The sequence below is a fragment of the Montipora capricornis genome, chromosome 6 (genome assembly GCF_036669925.1).
Source record: "Montipora capricornis isolate CH-2021 chromosome 6, ASM3666992v2, whole genome shotgun sequence".
In the NCBI taxonomy this organism is placed as follows: Eukaryota; Metazoa; Cnidaria; class Anthozoa; order Scleractinia; family Acroporidae; genus Montipora; species Montipora capricornis.
In genome coordinates this window covers 15,656,160-15,676,489 of record NC_090888.1, presented here as the reverse complement: position 1 = coordinate 15,676,489, position 20,330 = coordinate 15,656,160, and the positions used below count along the sequence as shown (strand labels likewise).

General features: G+C 39.2%; 2 protein-coding genes across 2 annotated transcripts in view; both read right to left on the bottom strand.

Annotated features, from left to right (window-relative positions):
• Nucleotides 1-5,732, bottom strand: part of LOC138051588 (nucleotide-binding oligomerization domain-containing protein 2-like) — a 25,246-nt gene extending 19,514 nt beyond the window's left edge. The window contains exons 1-4 of the mRNA XM_068897824.1: nucleotides 5,601-5,732; nucleotides 4,251-4,337; nucleotides 4,007-4,075; nucleotides 361-428 (exon numbers count right to left, since the gene is read on the bottom strand). The gene's annotated coding sequence lies outside the window, so the exon portion shown is untranslated. The remainder of the gene's footprint in view (nucleotides 1-360; nucleotides 429-4,006; nucleotides 4,076-4,250; nucleotides 4,338-5,600) is intronic.
• LOC138051581 (protein NLRC3-like) overlaps nucleotides 1-20,330 on the bottom strand; it is a 263,812-nt gene that overhangs the window by 143,559 nt on the left and 99,923 nt on the right. The gene's annotated exons all lie outside the window — the stretch shown is intronic.

The following is a 20,330-nucleotide window of genomic DNA, read 5'->3' as shown; positions in this document are numbered from 1 at the left end:
GGGGGGGGTGGACTCATGGCGAGTTTCTTAGGTTTTGCCAGCCATCGGTGCAGTCTCTATCTTGGAGCGGGCTACCAATATAAGTGGAAGAGCTCTAGGATGTCTCAGGCACCCATTGCAACCTCCACTTAGCAATGCAGTTGTTAATAATAATGTAAATAATAACCTTCAGTCAATTTCATGCAAAGAATAAGTCAGTAAAATTACGGTAAAGTTAGACAAAATTATGGTGACAAAAATATTTAAGACAACGTTTCAAAATTGTCTGAAACGTGGAATTTACAGGAACTCATAAAAATTATTGGTGATGTTAAAATACATTGTCAAGTAGATTACAAAGTCTAACATATGCATACATACCTGCAATAATTCCCAATTTATAATTCAGAAAAGTCTGGAAATCACATCTTTCGTCAAAAAGTTTCCTCCTTTCAAAAAAACAAAACCAAAATTATCAGTGAGAGATTTTATCACTACAGAAGAGACAAGAATTAAATGATCCTCCTTTAAGTTGTCATGATCAATTAATTAGTATGTACATAATAAATTTATTATTTTAAGTTGCACATCTAATTCGAATGCTCAGAAGGAATTTCTTTTAAAAATACTCCTTAGAGCCACAAAGAACAATCGATAGAATATTAAAGAAAAGCCATGTACTTCACAATGTGTATTTAACTGCTGTGCACAAGAATGGAATTTTCGATTTTACATTGAGAAATGGTTTGCAGCCAGCCTAGCACAAAATACAGTGATGCCAACCTCTGGAGATCTAAAATCTGGAGATTAATTTTCATCCAGACCCCAATATCCCCCTTACCCTACCCTCCATGACCAACTGACCCACTTCTAGCCCACTTCTTCCTCTCCCCCCAAAAAACCCACCGCCCACCTCCTAAAAACAGTTTCCAAAACAAATCGACAGGGTGGCAATGGTCTGTGGGAAAACAGGACACTTACAGTATTGTGCAAAAGTAATGAGAGCGTAATTCGACGAAATTCGCGAATTTCAGGGCTTTTCGACGAAAAATTGCGAATTTTTGTGTGGAGTGAAAGTTCGCAGAAAATTTGCCGAATTCTCGCTAAGCCTATTGTTGTAGTTGACGCAAATTTTCGAGCGAAAATTCGCTCTTCCTGGATTTTCTTGGAATTTTCGAGGGAAAATTCGCTCTTCCTGGATTTTTCTTCGAATTTTCAAGGGAAAATTTGCCCTTTTGGTGAAGTTTCTGAGCGTATTTCTGGCCAGCACAACACGAGAATGTTTGAGAGAGAAAGCAACATGTCAATCCTTTTCCATTCCTTTAGCAGAGGTTTTTCGTAACAAATCATTTCTAGCAGTCCTTCCAAAGCGACAAAGTTTACACAGGCAGGACAAATGCTTGACTTGATTTTCGATAATTGTTGATTTCAGTTTTTAGTGCTACAGCGCTAGAACATATTACAAGTTCTTTCCTTTCCTCTTCGATGAGGCTGTTGTATATGACTCATTTAGGCGTACAGGTTGAAACTCGGCACATAATTGGTTCATATTTCAATAGCACACCAAATTTAGAAAGAACCGGATGTGCTGTCAAAAAAAAGAAACAACTTGCACGTGTGTGGATTGAAAGGTATCGAACAGAGTGCTCTTCCTTAGTCCAAAAAATAATAACAAAAAAGCTGCGACCACATAAGGTGTTTAAGAGATGTTTTAACATTTTACCGCATCGAATGGAAATGGGACCATTGATGTTGTTTTCCACTGGGGTGACTTGCCAGCGCCTGCTAAAAAGTAAGTAAGCTTTTGATACGTATAATAATACATGAAGGTGTATCAATTCCCTTGATAAAACTATCTATCGAAAATTTAACTTCTTTCATCATGGCAATAAACACTTCTGGTGTGACAGACCCGGCAACAATTTTTACCGATGTAACGCTACATGATAACACTCGCCGGCTCGTTAGTTACAGGCTTCGCGTTGTTGACAACAGATTGTTCTCACGACCAAAGGAATGAAATTGTATATGTTTTGTCGAGTCTTCTCTGCCGAGAAAGATGGATAAAAACACATTACAAAGGGCGAATATTTTTTAGAGAAGTGAAGCTGACACACTTCTTAACTATTTCCAAAATATTAATCACTGAAGTGACCGCAGTTGTTTACAAACCTAAATGGCCGATCGATGTAATCGATCTTTCCAAACCAAACTACGAAATTTCGCGTACAACAAGCGAGCGAAATTACACTTTTGGTTGAGAATTTTTGCAATGGTCTCGAAAATGCGGGGAGTTTTCTCTCTTTGTTTTAGCAAAACGGCGCTCAAATTTTCGAGCGAAATTTTGTCGAAAGTTCGCAAGGACAAAGAACGAAATTCGCACATTTCGCTCTCATAACTTTTGCACACTACTGTATGTTGCTAAATTGTTATTGGTTAAATGGAGAATGATCCAGTCCTGAAGACAATCAGTTATTCAATATCAATTGATATGCATGATCATGATTCTGCTGTGTTTGCAGAAAGGCGATTCCCCTATAATGCACTGCAATCCCCTAATGCACATCATGACTCTTGTAGGTCTAAATATCCTGTAATTAAACCTTCGTTGATTCGTGACCAAGAGGCAGTGCTGTGGGACAGTGGTAAGGACGCTTGCCTTGAGATCATCCGGAGTTCCTGGGTTCAAGACTCATTCTGACCACTTACTGAAATTGTTCCTGGTAGTCCCTGGTTCAACTTCTTGGCTGTACTTGTAAATAGCCAAGTTGAACTGGTTTGCCTCCGGCCAGTTGGGATTCTTACAGTTGTTAATTGTTGTTGTGCTCTGTCATGTTGTTGACTGTGTTTCAGTGGTCCTGAAAAGCCCCTATGGGGAGTCATGGTCAATGTATGTATGTTGGTAACCTACGGAAAGAACCCTTTGTTGTTTGAACATGTATTGCCACTATCTGACAGGGCATCTGACAGGATGTGGCGATGTGGATCCGCATAATTCCCTAAAATCCTCATCCTCCGCATCATTACGATTTTTTCCTCATAAAACTGAAGAATGCCCAATATTAGTGGTATTAAAGCAGCTGCTTACCATCCTGAAAATGGTGAGGAAATGGTTCGCGGTCCGACCACATTACAATTTTGCTCCATATCTCCAAGTTGAAACAAAATTTATGATGAGAAAGGAAATCAGATTTCATTGTTTTGCTTACTTTAGGAAAAGTTGTAACAAAATGTCAACTGCTATTTCAATGGTAAAAGCTGGTTGCAAATTGGCAACTCCTCCAAATATTTTAATCGCAAAGGGAAACGTCACAATTTTGAGTCCTGATTTACCATTAAGCATGTAAATACACTGGGTGGGCCTAATTATTACTTTTATACTTATTTAAATTTCCACATAATCCGGTGTAATTTCTGCATAATCAACGCACACTTACGCATAATTTGGCATAATTTCTCCTACCAGAAGCCCAGTATCTGATCGACGAGTTCAGGCTGGACAATCTGTGAGCCAGCCAGTCATGTGAGCCATGCAAGCCTCGCAAGTGGCATTTACACTGTAAGTCAAAGCACCCATTTCAAATAGCGCTGATAAATAGTATTTGTATGAACCCATTTGTAGAACCCATTTTAAAATGGTTAGCTTTCAATAAATGTGTGACTCACATGTTGACTCACATAGCTCACCATGTTGGCTTGCATGACTCGCAGCGATGGCTCACATGACTCGCTGGCTCCCACATGGTCCTCACTCAACAAGTTTTTCATGGTAAGTGAGGTAATTGTCGATTGTTTTTTGAAGGTAAATAGCCTGAAATAGCCTAAACATTTCTAGACATCTTGGTACTCAATAGAAATATCTATAGTAATTAAATTAAATTTTGAGTAAATCTTTCAGTTTTGTGTGGATTTTGCTTAATTTTTCGAATTGCGTGTTGCTGTGCCGGTTTGACTGAATTTTGCAGTCGTTCACTTAAGCGTGCCCTGTTAGAAGGCCTGACAAAATGGAATATGCTCCAGTACATACCTGCAATAATTATCTCTTTACGTTACTTCAAAAGATCTGGGTATCGCATCTTGAGTTAAGAAGTTTCCTCTTACAAGAAAATGAAACCGAAAATACACATAAACAACTATGTACAGCAGAGACAAGAATGCATTGAACCTTAAGATGTTTTGCTCAATGATTTAAAACATTTACAAAGAGATTTAGTGATGGTTTTTAAAGAAAAGTGAAAGAGGTTGAGAAAAATTAATACTGATGAATTCACCTAAATTCTCAGCTGTAGAAATCAACCTTCAGTTGGTGGCACTGCTGCGTTCTTCTCAATCCTTTCTTCTAAATTGCCAAAACAACCCTAAAAAACAACATTTGAAGATAAGCAATTAAGTCTAACTCAAGACCAGAAAATCATTTAGTTTGGTAGTACTTCCAGAATTATTGTAATGCCTCTTGGCAGTTTTTGAAACAAGCCCAGCCATACGCATGCAATTACATTTCCTTTTACCATTAATTCCGCTTTCTCCGTACAAAGGCGTATTTTATCATAATATCAATTTTGGAGGACAATTGGTTGAAACCATGGTGAACGCAGCCTGTCTGGAACAACATACATATATTTTCACGCAGATTCATTGAAAAGAAATACAAACGCACAGAGGCTGTTGAAATTTGTTAGTTAACCGCCTTACATTGCACAAAATGTAATGGATGTTTTATTCTATCCAAAACGATCATTAATCTGCATACAGAAAGCTCTTAATTAAAGGCCTTCACATTCAAGCTATGTCACGCATAACCAGCTGTTTTGAAATTTGAACCAAGTATTCACTTTGCTCTCGTGGACATTCTGAATTCCCGTAGATATTTTTTCTTTGATATACATCAAAAATAGTTAGCTATGAACTTTCGTTTTATTATAAGATAAAAGGTGCTTAACAGAGACAGCAATTTGAAGTGTTTGATGAATTATTGTTCAGTTATTGTGCATTGTTCGTAGCAACTTCCAGAAAAATCTTCAAGATATCCTTCAAATCTCGGAAGCTCCAAAGAGGAATTCGAATGTTCATTCTGTTTTGTGGATACTCATGATCACGCGTCACATAGCTTGACTGTAAAAATGAAAGTGAAAGTGCTGAAAGAGATATTTTCGAAGTTGCACTCAAGCATCATCCCTATCATCGATGCATCGTGAATCACGCGATACTACTGTGAAATGTTTCACTTCTTGTAAACGAGGCCATGTAAAGTGATCTCCAAACAGATAATCATTCCACAAAACAAGTTGTGGCCGAAGCAAACTCAACAGTACTGAATTTAAAGGCGACCAAGGAGAGATCTTATGCCCCCGAAAAGTGACTTATAGTTATACTGTAAGCTATCTCCCCAGCTGGAGAAATAATTCCGTCTTTTTCTGCAATCAGCTGTTATTGCAATTATATGTATGATAACAAGGAAATCTGTGATTTTAACTTACAAACTTGCGGCAATAATACCACAGATCAAATCAACTAGCTAAAAATAGCGCAGCACAAAATTGCCGGATACTCAGTACTTAAATACTCGGCTTTATGGCTGAATCATTTAGTTTATGCATTAAATTAAATATAAGAACACAAACCTTTAGCAAGCTACAGCTTCCAGAGCTTCTCACGAATAATCAACGTCCAAGCTCCTTTCGCGAGCTCTGTAAAATGCTTGTACAACCAACAGGAAGATTCAAGCCGCACCCAGACAGTGGGTGGATGACGTCAAAGAAGAAGCTTGTCAGCTGGGGTAGGGTGAGAAGGCGGAAAGATTTTACAAAGTAATGGAGTAGACCTTTTTGTGACGGAAAAATTTCTATCTCGATGATCTTTACTTGTCTCATAGTATTTTCCTTCATTGTAAAGCGACATTGGCAAGGAAGGATAAATCGTTATGGATCGCCTCCATTCCTCCCTTCCTATTTTGTGATCATTCTGTTGTGACACAAATCACGCGATCACGTGAACACCACGTGAAAACAATTACCAAGTGACAACACATAACGAGTGAATTTACTAACTGCAGATTACCCTTCCATTTTGAAGCTGCTCCTCTGAAGTGGTTGGATACGAGGATACGCAATCGAAAAGACCATCCCTCCACAAGTAATATTTTAAGTATATTCTGAAGTGGCGGATACGCGGATACGCAGCCGAAAAGACCACCCCTCCCCACGTAATCTTCCAAGTATATTCTGAAGTGGATACGAAAATACAAAGACGAAAAGACTAACTCTCTCAAGTAATCTTCTTAGTATATTCGGAAGCTAAAAATGTAAACGAGTGCTTAGGCTTAACCACTGAAACAAGCGCTTAGGCTTAATTTGTAAACGAGTGCTATATTCTTCACGTGATCTCGTAAAAAGTGAAGTTAACCGAACCGTAATGCATCAGTCAATTCCAACTGCGCCCTGCCCCCCCCCCCCCCCTGGGGGACGGCGGGGCATTTGCCCGCCTTGTCAGTCCCTGGGGTGGGGCTTTAGCTAATTTAGCGCGACCCGGGGGTCGGGCATTAGCCAATCCCGGGGGTACCCCCGGACTTTTGATACCCACGTGGTTTATATCTCTAAAACATGTAGAATTTCCGTAGTCAAGATTAGCGCTTTGTGGAGGATTGGCTTATCCAGCAAGGACTGGAAAAAAATGTCGACGTTCTTAAAGGTATGTTTTCTGAATTTTAATATGTGCTTTAATCTAAAACGCAAATTTCTAAGCAAATAGCGAGAGCATGTATGAACTGTCGCGTTTCGAAACAGGACGCATTTTATTCATTCTATGTGGTATTATATTACAAAAAGGCCGGTTTTTGGAAATATTATAAAAAGGTTTGCAAATTTGAAATCAAAGACCATAAATAAACATGTATAATTAAACATGGGGTGGGGGGGGGGGGGGGAGGGCAGGGTGCTGTTGGAATTGACTGATGCATAAAGTGAAAGCTAGGCCTAATTACTGAAACAAGCGCTTAGGCTTAATCTGTAAACGAGTGCTATATTCTTCACATGATCTCGTAAAAAGGGTAGTTAACCGACGGCGGGTCTAATTTGCAGGTCGCAGGTCGCGGGTTGCAGGTCATTGTTTCACCAATACAGAAAGTATCCTAAACATTCATAAAAGCTAACCTTAGGCCTAAAAACGTTTGTTTAGGCCTAATTAGGCCTAAGGTTAGCTTTTAAGAATGTTTAGGATACTCTCTGTATTGGTGAAACAATGACCTGCAACCCGCGACCTGCGACCTGCGACCTGCAAATTAGACCCGCCGGTTAACCAAACCGGAACATGAAAGCTAAAATTTTAAAAGAGTGCCTAGGCCTAATCACTGAAACAAGCGCTTGGGCTTAATCTGTAAACGAGTACTATATTGTTCACACGATCTCGTTACGGCTTCGGGCATGGCGTTCTGCGGTTAAGCCCTAGTGAAGTCCTTTACTAGATCTTGCCATCCTTTGTCATGTTCGTTAAGTAGATGGTCACTCCAAAATGGTACTTTTCACTTTTTTCCCGTCTCAAAGTATAGTAGGAAGTTAGTGTTATTTTAGCAGCATGGCGGCATGCTCATGACGTCACTGAGTCCAACCTGAAGTTTAGCGGGAAGCTTGAACACACAAAACTGCTAAGTAAAGGTTCCTCTCCGTATTTCAGTCATGCCTTTTTGTTCACTAACAAAAATTGCTTAGATAGGTCAGACAGAGACAACAAAGGAGCCATTTCTTTTAATTGTCTCTCGGTAAAGAGAAACAACTTAGCGAAGCCACGGCTAATCCAGTTTGGCCCAGGCAAGAAGTTCTCGCCAAAGGAGGAACATGTACATTTGTTTGTTTAGCATCACTTCACCGACTGTTTCCTTGACGCACGAAATACAGTTCATGTTGTTCACATTTCCGAAAGAAACATGGCTTACCCCAAAGACCCCAAAGGATATTAGCAAAAATATTTCTGTCTAATAAAGAGGAGCAAGAAAAAGATTGTTTGTTCTTTTCTGAAATGTTTTTCATTATCATGCTCAATGTACAATCTAACCCAATTCGCGAGAAAGTTTTTAATTGACAAATTTTTTTGCATGCTTGTATTGTCTTTTGTTGTTTTTAACACCCCCTTCCATGTAGTTGTACACTTCTAGTCACATTTCTTCCCAAGGAACTTCATAATTACTGAAGCACGCGTACGGTGGAAAACTCGTTCTAAATCAGTACGTTTTAAGACCTTTATTAAGTGTTTTAACTGATAAGGCCGTCAGACTGAAAAAAAGAACCTCGGGCGCTTCCCTTTTGAAAATATCTCACTTTGTTCGAAAGACATTTTTGCAAATCCAAAAAAAAAGGATTGCTAAACCCTATGTAGTTTCCATCAGCCTCCAGTAATTGTTTTCATATGACAGAAACCACACAGTATGGATTGACTGCTCTTTTCTCTCTCCCCAGTTAATTGTATATCCACCCAATATACTGGTACCGTCTGGAGGCTGCGTAGATGTAGTTTCTGAAAATAAATACAATTTAGACTGAAGTTGATTTGCATTCTGCAAAGCAACTGTCATTATAATAGACCGTAAGTGTACTGTTATATTCGTTGTTGACTTCTACTCAACTGCTAGTGTCTTTTTTCATTTCCCATGGGAGTTAAAAACTACCAATGTTCAAGTGCTATAGCCATTTAATAAGGATGCTTATTCTTAAGTCCAAAAAAATATATATATAACAATAATAATAATAATAATAATAATAATAATTTATTTAAGTCTTAAGGTTATTAAGCTCAGCATGAGTGCTCTACTAATTGAGAAGATTACAAATCAACTGAAATCAGCACAAATCAAATCAAATGTTAGTTTTTGAGGAGAAGGGAAAACCTGAGTACCCGCGGAGAAACCTCTCGGAGCATAGATGAGAACTAACAAACTCAACACACATATGGCGTCGAATCTGGGAATCGATCTCGGGCCATTATGGTGGAAGGTGACTGCTCTCACCACTGCGCCAGCTCTGCTGAGGTAAGGAGATGTTGTCTATTCATGAGACAGACTTTGACGCAAAAAACATCAGTAGTAGTAAAACGCATCGAGTTGTATGGAGGGAATGCATGCAGTTTGTTTTACAAAACTGGGGTAGATGTAGAGTATTAGACCTGTTTACATAGTAAAAGCCAACAATGGCAGTTCTAAATACAGCTCTATCAAGGCAAACGATTGAGAACTCATGGTCGTCTGTAATGCAACGTATCCCTGTTTACACAAGCAGAAACAAGTATCAGTACTTGGGTCCTACAAGCTTAACACAGTAGAAAACTGAAACAAGGATATCACCTTTCAGTTCATTTTTACCAAGAAGGCACGGTACCAATCCTGCAATCTTATTGGTTCTTAGCACGGTAGGTCTAGATTTTCTTATCTCTGCCCATGGATTATGAGTTCTTTACCAACACTTAAACGGTTTTCCCAGCATTTATTTAAACTTTTAAGGCTAAAACTATGAGTTATAAGCCTCTAAATGGAAAATTGAGAGTGACTTTTATTATCCGGATGATATATAAGGATGGGAAAAATAACACAGACAACACTGACAAAAACGAACAAGTCATGATCAACAAATCAATTTCAGTGAAAAAGCTAATTTCAAAGTAATTTTTTTATTAGAGAAGAAAGTTGAAAACCATATTCAAAAAATAAGATTCATCTTTTCATTTATGCTTTACGGTATCGGTCAGTTTTCCTAATCCAAACTCTAAAACTACCTCGATATAAACAGTTTAATAAACTGTAATGTGGGGTCCAAATCGGCTAGCGAATTTGTACCGGTAGTCCAAATTCGCGAGGACACCGGTACTTCTGCACAACAAACGCACTCTCTTGCTGTCTCCTGGAATTCACATCTCTGGCATCTGCACCAATTGACGTTCCGCAGTCTTTTCTGCCCCACTGTTTTCATCACCAGAGACACGATTCCTTCATCAACGCGATCTGGCTCAAAGTGATATGGCTCAGGCGAGTTGTTTTACTTCATGAAAAAGTGTTATCAGCTGGACTCAATGACGTCACGAACGGGTTGCCATGCATGTGTGCATTTTTAAAAAGGATTTCGCAAGCTTAGGAAGCTATTTCAAGATTGAAATCTAGGTTAAAAGCTGTTCTTCTCATCTTCTATTAATCGATTAAAAAAGATTGTCATTTTGGAGTTAACTTCTCCTTCCTCTTCATATGAGCCCGTTTGACCGGCTTGGTCCGGTCTCCGAAATCTCGCCTCACCTCTCAATTCTTTGGAAAGATTTCAATGTGTTCATATGAGAGGGCGGGCTGGCTCTGTCGACGAGATCTCAGTTTTTTCAACCGGGATCTCGGTAGTAAGCGGGCTGGAAATTTTGCCATATGAACACTTGATCTCGGTTATGGGGAAGGAAAATAATACAATGCATTTTCGTGACAGAACGGACATAACCGAGTTTTCACTTCTCTTTTCCCTGATGATGAAGCTTGGAATAGTTTCATTTGATAGTTAACGTAAAGTCAAAAGAAATTTGAGGTTGCTTAAACACTGAAAAAAAATCGAGAAATTTTCGCCAAGCTTGGGTAGGATTCACGCCTGAATTGTCGCGTCACCAATTTTTCAAATTCATCTGGAAAAGCGGGCTGATAGTCGCCATAGGAAGAGAAACCAATTTCATATCGGTAATAACAGAGCCAGCCCGGTCAACCGGGATCATGTGAAGAGCCCGTAAATCATGCCATCTCACCCGTTGATAATCTGCAATTATGCTCTCCCTCTATATTCTCTACTTCCTCCGATTTACACCCTGGCGCTGTGAAAAGACAGTTGGCCGTTTTTATACCAGACGCATTATCCTTCCAGACGAATTATGCGTCAATCGGGTTATTTGACTATTGTAAGGACGGAACGAACTATAGAAGACTCTTAATCAGTCTGGAACGAACTTGGGCAAACATTTTTTTTTTCTGCGTCTATATAAAGACGAGCACAAGACGCATTATCCGTCTGGATGATTAATCTTCCACTGTGGGCCGACGTATAAGACGTACAACGAAAGATATTTCGTCTAAACGGATATTGCGTCCTGTGCCCGTCTTTATACCAGGGACGCATATAAACCAGACGAAAAGCAAATGTTTGTCCAAGTAATGCGTCTCTAATATAAAACCGCCAATGGCGGGATACTTGTATGTCCAATAACTGTAAAAGAATATGAAAATCTCACGTCTATTCAGGTACGATTTCTAGCAGCATTTAGCGCCCCAGTTCGTTCACAAAAACAGGATCACAAAACTGCTGAATGCCGAGGCAAAGTAAACCCGGATTTGTTATAATTGATCTCAAACTGCGTGGATTTTTTTGCGCAAGTGCACTATCTTAAGGTGATTCCTCATTATCGCACTGCGCATCCTGTACTGCGCATATGATGTGTCAATATTTATAAATTGGTCAAATTTGCGAAATCGTAAATGTTGTGTAATTCGATCACACACGCTGAAACAATTCTCAATACGCGTGAGAGAAGTTGTCAATGATCCATAATTCGTTACAAATAAGCACGCACATTCCGAGAACATGACGAATTTTGTTGTTTCCATTTACGATAATCGAGATAGACAGGTACGATGGTGTTTTACTGTTAAATGAGCACGGTGAGCTATATCTTTTATTGCATAATTTCGTTGTACAAATTATCCCCTTTCGATAAATAAAAAATGATAATTTATCGGAAGGAAAATAGACCTAGCAAAAACCGTACACAAAGCCACTTAGCCAAGGATATAAAATTATTATCTTGAAAACAATGACTCGAGAAACGTTTTGAGTCGACGTCGTTTTAAGTTGAGTGATTTTTCCATAAACTTATAAGACTGTGTTCCATATGCTCTAGACTTTCTACCTATCAGATGTTTTTTCAAGTGTTACTTTAAAAAACCCTCTCGCTTTTAGCTACCACAACATGTACCCTGAGCCGATGTTAAAACGCGCGTGATTAGTATCAGTACAGGGATCAATGGGTAAGATTGGCCCATTCTATCTCTTAAGCAAGCACGGTGACTTATCTTTTTTATTGTAGTTCTCAAAACAGGGATTAGCAGGGAACATTCAGGGAAAGTTTCAAGAAAATCGTTCCACAACTGTTTTTTGCAGATGAAACAGCGTAACCGACAGCACCCAGCTGCATTTTAACACTTGGAATACAAACTTGAATTGCCGATAACTTAAAATTTTTGTGTCGTGATAAACTCACACAGACGGCGGTTATATACGTACTGTATCGCATATTTACTGAAGGTTAACTTGCGTTTGGAATGCTACAGCATTCGTCTTCAGATGTAACCGTTAAACAGATTTTAAAGCGTTAAAAATTTTAAATCTAGTGGAAGACTGAAAGGTAAACTACGAATTAACTCTAATTGGTCAGCAGAGTTAAGATGGATGCGCAAAGGCGCTCGTCAAGACTTGCAAGAACGACAGTCAGGTGCTAATTCCATTCGAGTTGTACACGGTGTTTCTATAGACGGCCAATCTTGTTAAGCTACGGCCAATCGGCAGGATTCCAAACGACCCTGATCAGACGTCAAGTAAATGCCCTAATGATATTTCCCTTGGACAAGCGTCATCTGAAGTACCACCCAACGGACCATTCAAATTAAGAAACTCAAACTCCTCGCCACAGAGTGGAGTTTGTCTACAGAATCGTTAGCGCTGTTCCGGGACTTACTCCCCCTAACCCCGGTTCCAGGCCCATTTTCAGAGCAGGATAAGAGGACGTCCGGTCCCTGAACAGGAGAAGAGAATCGTTGATTCATTCTGCTGGGAAGCGTTGGAGTGGAGACGTTTTTCCATCCCTAGTACCAAGGAAGCAGTGGCAAGTTGAACGACAAAATATGAAAGTCAACGACATGGTTACAGTAGTCATTGGGATGATAATGTTGTTCGAGGCAAGTGGTATATAGACAGACTTCATGGATGGAATCTCAGGCCCAGTACCAGACGGTTGAGTACAAAATTTCAATGTTAAGAGGAAGACTGTAGATGACGTCGACTGGCATCTACAGTCGTCCTGCTGTTAAATTTGCGGTCATTTGCCTTGTGGGAGATGAGTATAGAGGCTATATACAACTACAGTTTTAAAGAGATGGTGTGTAGGATGAGGACCACACCATCATCGGAGCGAAGAGTGTTTTGTTAGAAAATAGAACAATAATTTGATTCTGATTCCTTGATTGACATCTGATTACCTTGAATGAAATAATTGTATAGATTTAAAGTGCGAGTTATAGACGAAATGTAGACTGAAGCGGACTCAAGCGATCGTCACATTTAACTGGAAATTTTAAGCAATTGTCTCTTTATAGACTCCTGAAAAATGCAGCTGTCTCCAAGAGAATTCGAACCCATGAACCTCTGCGATGCCGGTGCAGTGCTCCAGCAACTGAGCTATGGGCCCTAATCACACCGCGGCCATTTTGCGCCCCGAGGGATCGGAAACTTTTGTTTTTGCGCACCGACACTCGTTCCCAAACCTCTCAACTCGAGGCTCGGGGATACGAAATCCATTGTCTATGGCCAATATGACCGCCGCGCGAATAAGGCCCACGAAGCCACTCATTTGGGAGCAGGTCAATGGGCCATTTCCGAGTTGATGTCTGCCTCCTTTTCAAAACGAGTCTAAGTGCGAAGTTTTTCTTACGAAGATTAGTTTTCATTCATATGTAAAGTAGAAATAATTACCATCACAAAAACTTCGCACTTAGACTCGCTTTGAAGAGGAGGCAGACTTGAACTCAGAAATGGCCTAATTGTTGCGTTTATTGGTTCTCGTGAAAGGACTTGATGAGTGAAATAATTGTATAGATCTAAAGAGCGGGTTATAGACGAAATGTAGACTGAAGTCATCCTCTCACTTAACTGGACAATTTAAGCAGTTGTCTCTTAGAGACATCTTAATCTGTAATCTTCAATTATAATGGGTTTACTCCTAAAACAGTAATGACTATACAAGGAGCTTAAATTAAATATGAGTACAAATTAAATTAAATGTCAATAAATATGGCAGTGAGAATAAGTAAGAAATAAATAGATTAGATCTGCTAAGTAGAATTATACAAATGATTTGATGGCTGCAAGAACAATAATCTTGAAATCATTTGTATTAACATCTTCATTAATAGGTAAATTGTTCAATGTTGTGGTCGTCCTTGGGTAAATGGAATACTTATATGCATTGTTTGATACACTAATTTGTTGAAAAGGACGAAAATAATTCGATAATCTACTAGTTCTTGTTATTTCGTGCACCTCAGGGGGAAGCTAATATCAACATCACCCATTAAGATCTTGTGGAACGTATGAGTCGACGATCTTGAAGAGGATCCCAACCAGGGATGACGCAGTGGTGAGAGCACTCGGCTCCCAGTTTCGGCGTCATATGTGGGTTGAGTTTGTTGGATCTCTACTCTGCACCGCTGCGAAGAGGTTTTCTCCGGATACTCCGGTGTCCCCTCTCCTCAAAAACCACCAATTGACCTGGTTTGTGTTAATTGAAAATAAAGTTTCTTTCCTTTCCAAGTTGTTAAATCGTTGGAGTAACGTTGCTCAGTGGTGAATACTTATTGAATATACAAATCTTGCTGCTTGACGTTGAACCATCTCAATTTTCTTGATGTTCCGTTTAGTGAAAGGGTTTCACGCACAACATGCAAAGTCAAGCTTTAGTCGCACCAACGAGCTATAGGCTGTATCTTTACCTTTTGAATCACATCCACCAGCTTAGGATACGATGCAGCAGCCCAAGAGTAGCTTGCCTTTTTACAGATGCTGTTGATATGCTCGTTCCAGGACAGATTTTCTTTGTGCTGAGGAAATCGCTCTAATAGGCTGGCCATCCACAGAATATTGAAACACAGTTGAGATTTTCTTGCAAGTTATACCAAGATGATAATACTTTTTGACATTAATTGAAATTTAATTGCCCAGTGTTTGACCAAAATGACAATTGTTTGAGATCATCCTGTAGAGCCCAAAAATCTTATACACAATGGATTTCTCTGTAAAGGATGCAATCATTTGCAAAGAGGCGTAGACTTGACCTGCACAGACGATGGAATGTTGTATTTGTGGACAATAGGGAATTTAAGATCTACGACAGCGACGGTCGACGAAAACGCCACCTCAAAATATAACTTGGCTCTATCTTAAGTCTTTCGCGATTATTCAGTCTAGTTTGAGTAGTACAATGTGGGCAAAGTATCCTAAAAAGAAATAGGTACGAGCGGTTTCAAATTTGAAAAAGAGAATGAAAGATTCTCTGTTGCATGCTTACATTGTCCTCAAAACTTCAAATTTGGTGATTTCACGTCGTCGTTATGCAGAGGACCGCAAACATACTTGCTAAAATCCGTGCGGCACGTGCAGCACGAATATTTATGCTCTTTTAACCAATGATATTTAAGTTTGTTGCGTTGTCGTAGTCGTAGCCGTCGTCGTTTCTTAAGTTCCCTAATAATCCAGGTGGGTTCCACGGGATTCGAACCCATGACCTCTGCGATGCCGATGCAATGCTCTACCAACAGAGATACGAAGCCACTCAGTTGGGAGCAGGTAAATTTGTTGAGTTCATTCGTCCCTGCTACTCACTCACTATCTATCACTCAATGGATAGCAAGTAGCGAGCCAGTCAGATTTCGCAAGGGATTCGTGATAGTAGGTGAGAGGATTTCTACTAAAACTTGACAGTACACGTTGAACTAGGCGTAGCTACATCATTCCCGAAAAATTGTCTAAAACTCTTTCCGGATATTCCCAAACAAAAGCTCTAAAATTCTTTTAGAAATGTCTAAAATTCTCCAAAAACTCTCTAAAATTCCCGAAAATTCTTATAAATTTCGTTTCTCATAGTACAAAGTCTGCCATATTTGCTATCAAGCAAAGATCCGGGCCAATTCCGAAATTACGGTGAGAAAACACTGCTTAGATGCACTGTAGGACCCCTTTTGGTGAATGACCGCTAATAAGGAATGGATATGAACGGACTGACCCCTCTCCTGGTAGGTTGGAATACAAAAAATACAAGTTTTGTCAACGTTTTTCCCTGTGAGAAGTTTCCAACATGTCAGGTGAAAGTTCAAATTGCTCTAAAGTTCTCAAATTGTCAATTTTTTTCTAAAATTCCCAAGCGTTTCTAAAATTCTTTTTAATGTCTAAAATTCCCAAAAAAATTCCGGAACTATGTAGCTAAGCCTACGTTGAACTGTTTACTGTCTGTTAAATGTTCGATGACCGAATGATTTGTGGCTAGCGTGGAAAGTATTTTATCACAAAGATACTATGGAATGCTAAAAAATCTTATCTTCACTGCGCGCAGTGAAGATATCAGAGAGATGAAGTCGCGTTCACGTGAGACGGCAATAAACACGAAGCATGCAAATGCTGTTATTGTAATTCGTCTCTCTCTTTTGAAAAGTTACTTGATACTGCTAACACGCAAGAAATTAGCTTAAATCAAACGAGTTTCTTTAATTTTTGGCAAAACGCAAATTTTACTTCGGCGTTTGCCGTTTGCCGTAAACGGGATGCTAAATTTCTCTATTCTTTTTATCTTTCACATGTGAGGATATAGCTGTCGTTATGGTAACTAAGGTTAGCCAATAAAAAGCGAGCTTTCGAACTTCAGCCAACTAACATTAAAGAAGTGCGCTTTCTTCCATCTAAATTATGCATGCACCTAGAAGGCGACAGGACTTGAAATGATATCTGCGAGTGACTTCTTAGAGAACGCGCTGGTTTGGTTTCCCATTCACTTTGCAAAATTTTTAATTTATCAATAGTCACTGAAATCTTTCCAAATGAGAAGTGCTCTAAAGTAATTCCTTTATACAAACTGGGCGAAAGATAGAGCTGACACGCATAATTATCGTCCAATTTCTGTCATTCCTGTTGTGGTAAAAGCATTTAAAAGGATTATCTATGTTCAGCTGTATGCTTGCCTCTCTAAAAAAAAAAAAACATGATTCCCAACATCACTCTGGTTTTCGATCTATTCATTCTACAGCCACGGTTTTTCTTGAGGCCAGTGACAGTTGGGCTTATAATATCGATATGAAGGAAATGTAAATTCTGTCGTGTTTCTAGACCTTAAAAAGCGTTGTGGTACAGCTGATCATGCTATTCTCACAATATTTATTTAGGAATAGTTTGATATACAGGAACTGATTCAGAATCATTATGTATATAAGTCGTTGTTAGGCTTTCATTTCAGCAAACAGTCCACCTTTTCTTATCAACACTTCAGGTGTGTCGAACTCCACCACTCGTCCACCGTCAAGAACCAGCACCCTGTCGTAGTCCATGATGGTGTTCAGCCGATGAGCAGTCGTCACCACCGTCGAATCCGTAAATTTGTCACTAATGACCTCTTGGATCATGCAATCAGTATTGAAATCCACATTAGCGGTGGTTCATCCATGATGATGATCTTGCTCTTCTGCACCAGTGCACGAGTCAAGCACACAAGCTCCCTCTCACCAACTCTCAAGTTTGTTCCAGATTCTTTCAGTTTGAATTCAAGCTGTCCTGGGAGATCCTTAACAAGCGTCTTCAACTGCACTTCCTCCAGAGCGGTCCAAAGGCCTTGATCCGAATATTCTGAGAATGGATCTATGTTCCTTTTTAAGGTAGCTACAAACAGTACCGGATCCTGGGTTATAGCAGCCATAGCCCTTCGAGCCTCTTGGTGATTGATAGAACCAATATCCAAGCCATCGATTAAGACTTAAAGTGCAAGCCAACGAAGGTTTTTTTTTAAATAAATTATCCCGCGGTATGCTGGAAATGAGGGAATAGGCAGTGAAGTAATTCTAAGTGCTCTAATATATGGTTTCTGGGAAACCATATATTAGAGAATATATTAGAGAGTGGGTTCAGAGATGGCGCAGTGGTGAGAGCACTCGCCTCCCACCAATGTGGCCGGGATTTGATTCCCAGACTCGGCGTCATATGTCGGTTAAGTTTGTTGGTTCTCTACTCTACACAGGGAGGTTTTTCTCCGGTTACTCTGGTTTTCCCATCTCCTCAAAAACCAATATGATTTGATATGTATTTATTTGATTTGATTTCCTTTGTGCACAAACCCATAAGCTATCCACCTTTGAACATTATCTTGTGAAAATAAAGTTGTATTATTGTATTATTATTATTGTTATTATCATCATCATCATCATCATCATCATCATCATCTTAATGCTTTAGCTCTGGTGGATGTTATACCGACATTACACCAAGGGAGAGAGCCATATCCAATGGCCAAAAGTCTCTCAGCTTATCACTACATGTACCCAACCTTTTGCTTACTTTGCTTATTATTATCATCATGATCATCAACATCATCATGATCATCATCATCATCATCATTATTATTATTATTATTATTATTATTATTATTATTATTATTATTATTATTATTATTATTAAATAATTGTGAAATGTTCGTGGCTAGTCTGACGCGGCGTTTCGTCTCGGCCAAGAGACTCTTCAGAGTCAATGGCAAACTAGTTGAGCATCGCGCCCAAAGTCCCGTTCGCAAATTGTAGATGTTGGAAGAATTTGCGAACGGGACTTTGGGCGCGATGCTCAACGAGTTTGCCTTTGAATTCTAAAGAGCCGAGACGAAACGCGGCGTCAGACTAGCCACGAACATTTCACAAGTATTTGACAATAGTTTTGCTTTTGTATAAATAGTGGATATTATATGGTCGCGGGGATACGAATTTTTATCTTCGAGTGCTGCAAGTATCTCTCACGAGTGAGCGAAGCGAACGAGTGAGAGATACTTTCAGCACGATAATTATTATTATTATTATTATTATTATTATTATTATTATTATTATCATCTTTGTGAACTGGATGATCTGTTTTCCGGTTTGCTTCCTAAGGGAGCGGGTCATAGCCCATGACCAAAGGTCCCTTAGAGTTTTCTTCTTACTCTAGAGCTCCAACACCATTCTCAAAATCCTCGCCGTTCCCAGTAACGTAGTTTTCTGTAGTAATGAAATACTAATTTTGACATTCAACTTTCCCAGCCACTTCTTACACTTTCCAATGATCCTACAGCAATTGGTACCACCTGCACAGTTCTCATGTTCCACATTCTTGCAATTTCTCTTTTAAGGTCCTGATACTTTTCAACTTTCTCATTCTCCTTTTCACCAATTGTTATTACTATTATTATTATTATTCTTATTATGATGATGATGATTATTATTATTATAAAATTTAATATCATGTTCTGGCTGTTGTCTTTGCCGTCTTTTCTTCTGTTAGGCGAATCATAACAAATGACCAAAGGCTAACAGAATTGTCTCTTCTTCACATTTCCAACACTTTCCTCAAAATCCTTGCAGTTCCCAACAAAGCAGTTTTTTTTAATTACTCCAACATTGAATGGTATCCCTAGCCTTTAAATCCGCCTATTAAATCCTTTGGTGACACTTCCAAGGGCTCCTATCACTACAGGTACGACTTCTACCATTTTGAGTTTCCACAATCTTCCGATCTCTCTCTTCAAGTCTTGGTATTTTTCCACCTTTTCCCTTTCTTTTTCCCCTACTCTTACATCAGCTGGTACAGCAATATCGATGATTATCCCCTTTGCACTCTTTCTTGTTTATTACAATTATGTCTGGTCTTCTTGCCTCTATCACATTGTCACATTGAACATTGATATCCCACAAAACTTTGACTTCTTCATTTTCTACTACACCTTCTGGGATATGCTCATACCACTTTTCCGTATGCTCCAACCCATTCTTCTTACAAAAATTTCAATGAACTTTCTTTGCTATATTGTCGTGTCGTCTCGCCATCCCCGACCGACCCAAATTTGAGGCATTTCCCCCCCCCCCCCAAAAAAAAAAAGTTAACGACGTTTTTAAGCCATTTTTATGTCGCACAGGAGTTTCGGTGGTTGATCCTTTTTCCCACGCTGTCTTAATTTTGCCACAACATCCGCCAACTTTTCCGCCATATTGATTTTGGGTTCACGTCTTGTTGTTTTCCTGGCTCCACAGCTATGATGCCGGGGTACCAGGCCTCCGATTCCGAGAATGCGTATGATTTTTTTTTAGGTTTTTCTTTTTTTCAATCCGACCGACTGACCAGATATCAGGAAACGCATTCGACGGTAAACAAAAAAAAAGGGGGTGATGGCCTGATATTCTTTCTGAGCCACTTTTTCATATCCACATACTAAGTGTTGCACGCTTTCACATTTTATTATTATCATTATTATTATTATTATTATTATTATTATTATTATTATTATTATTATTATTATTATTATTA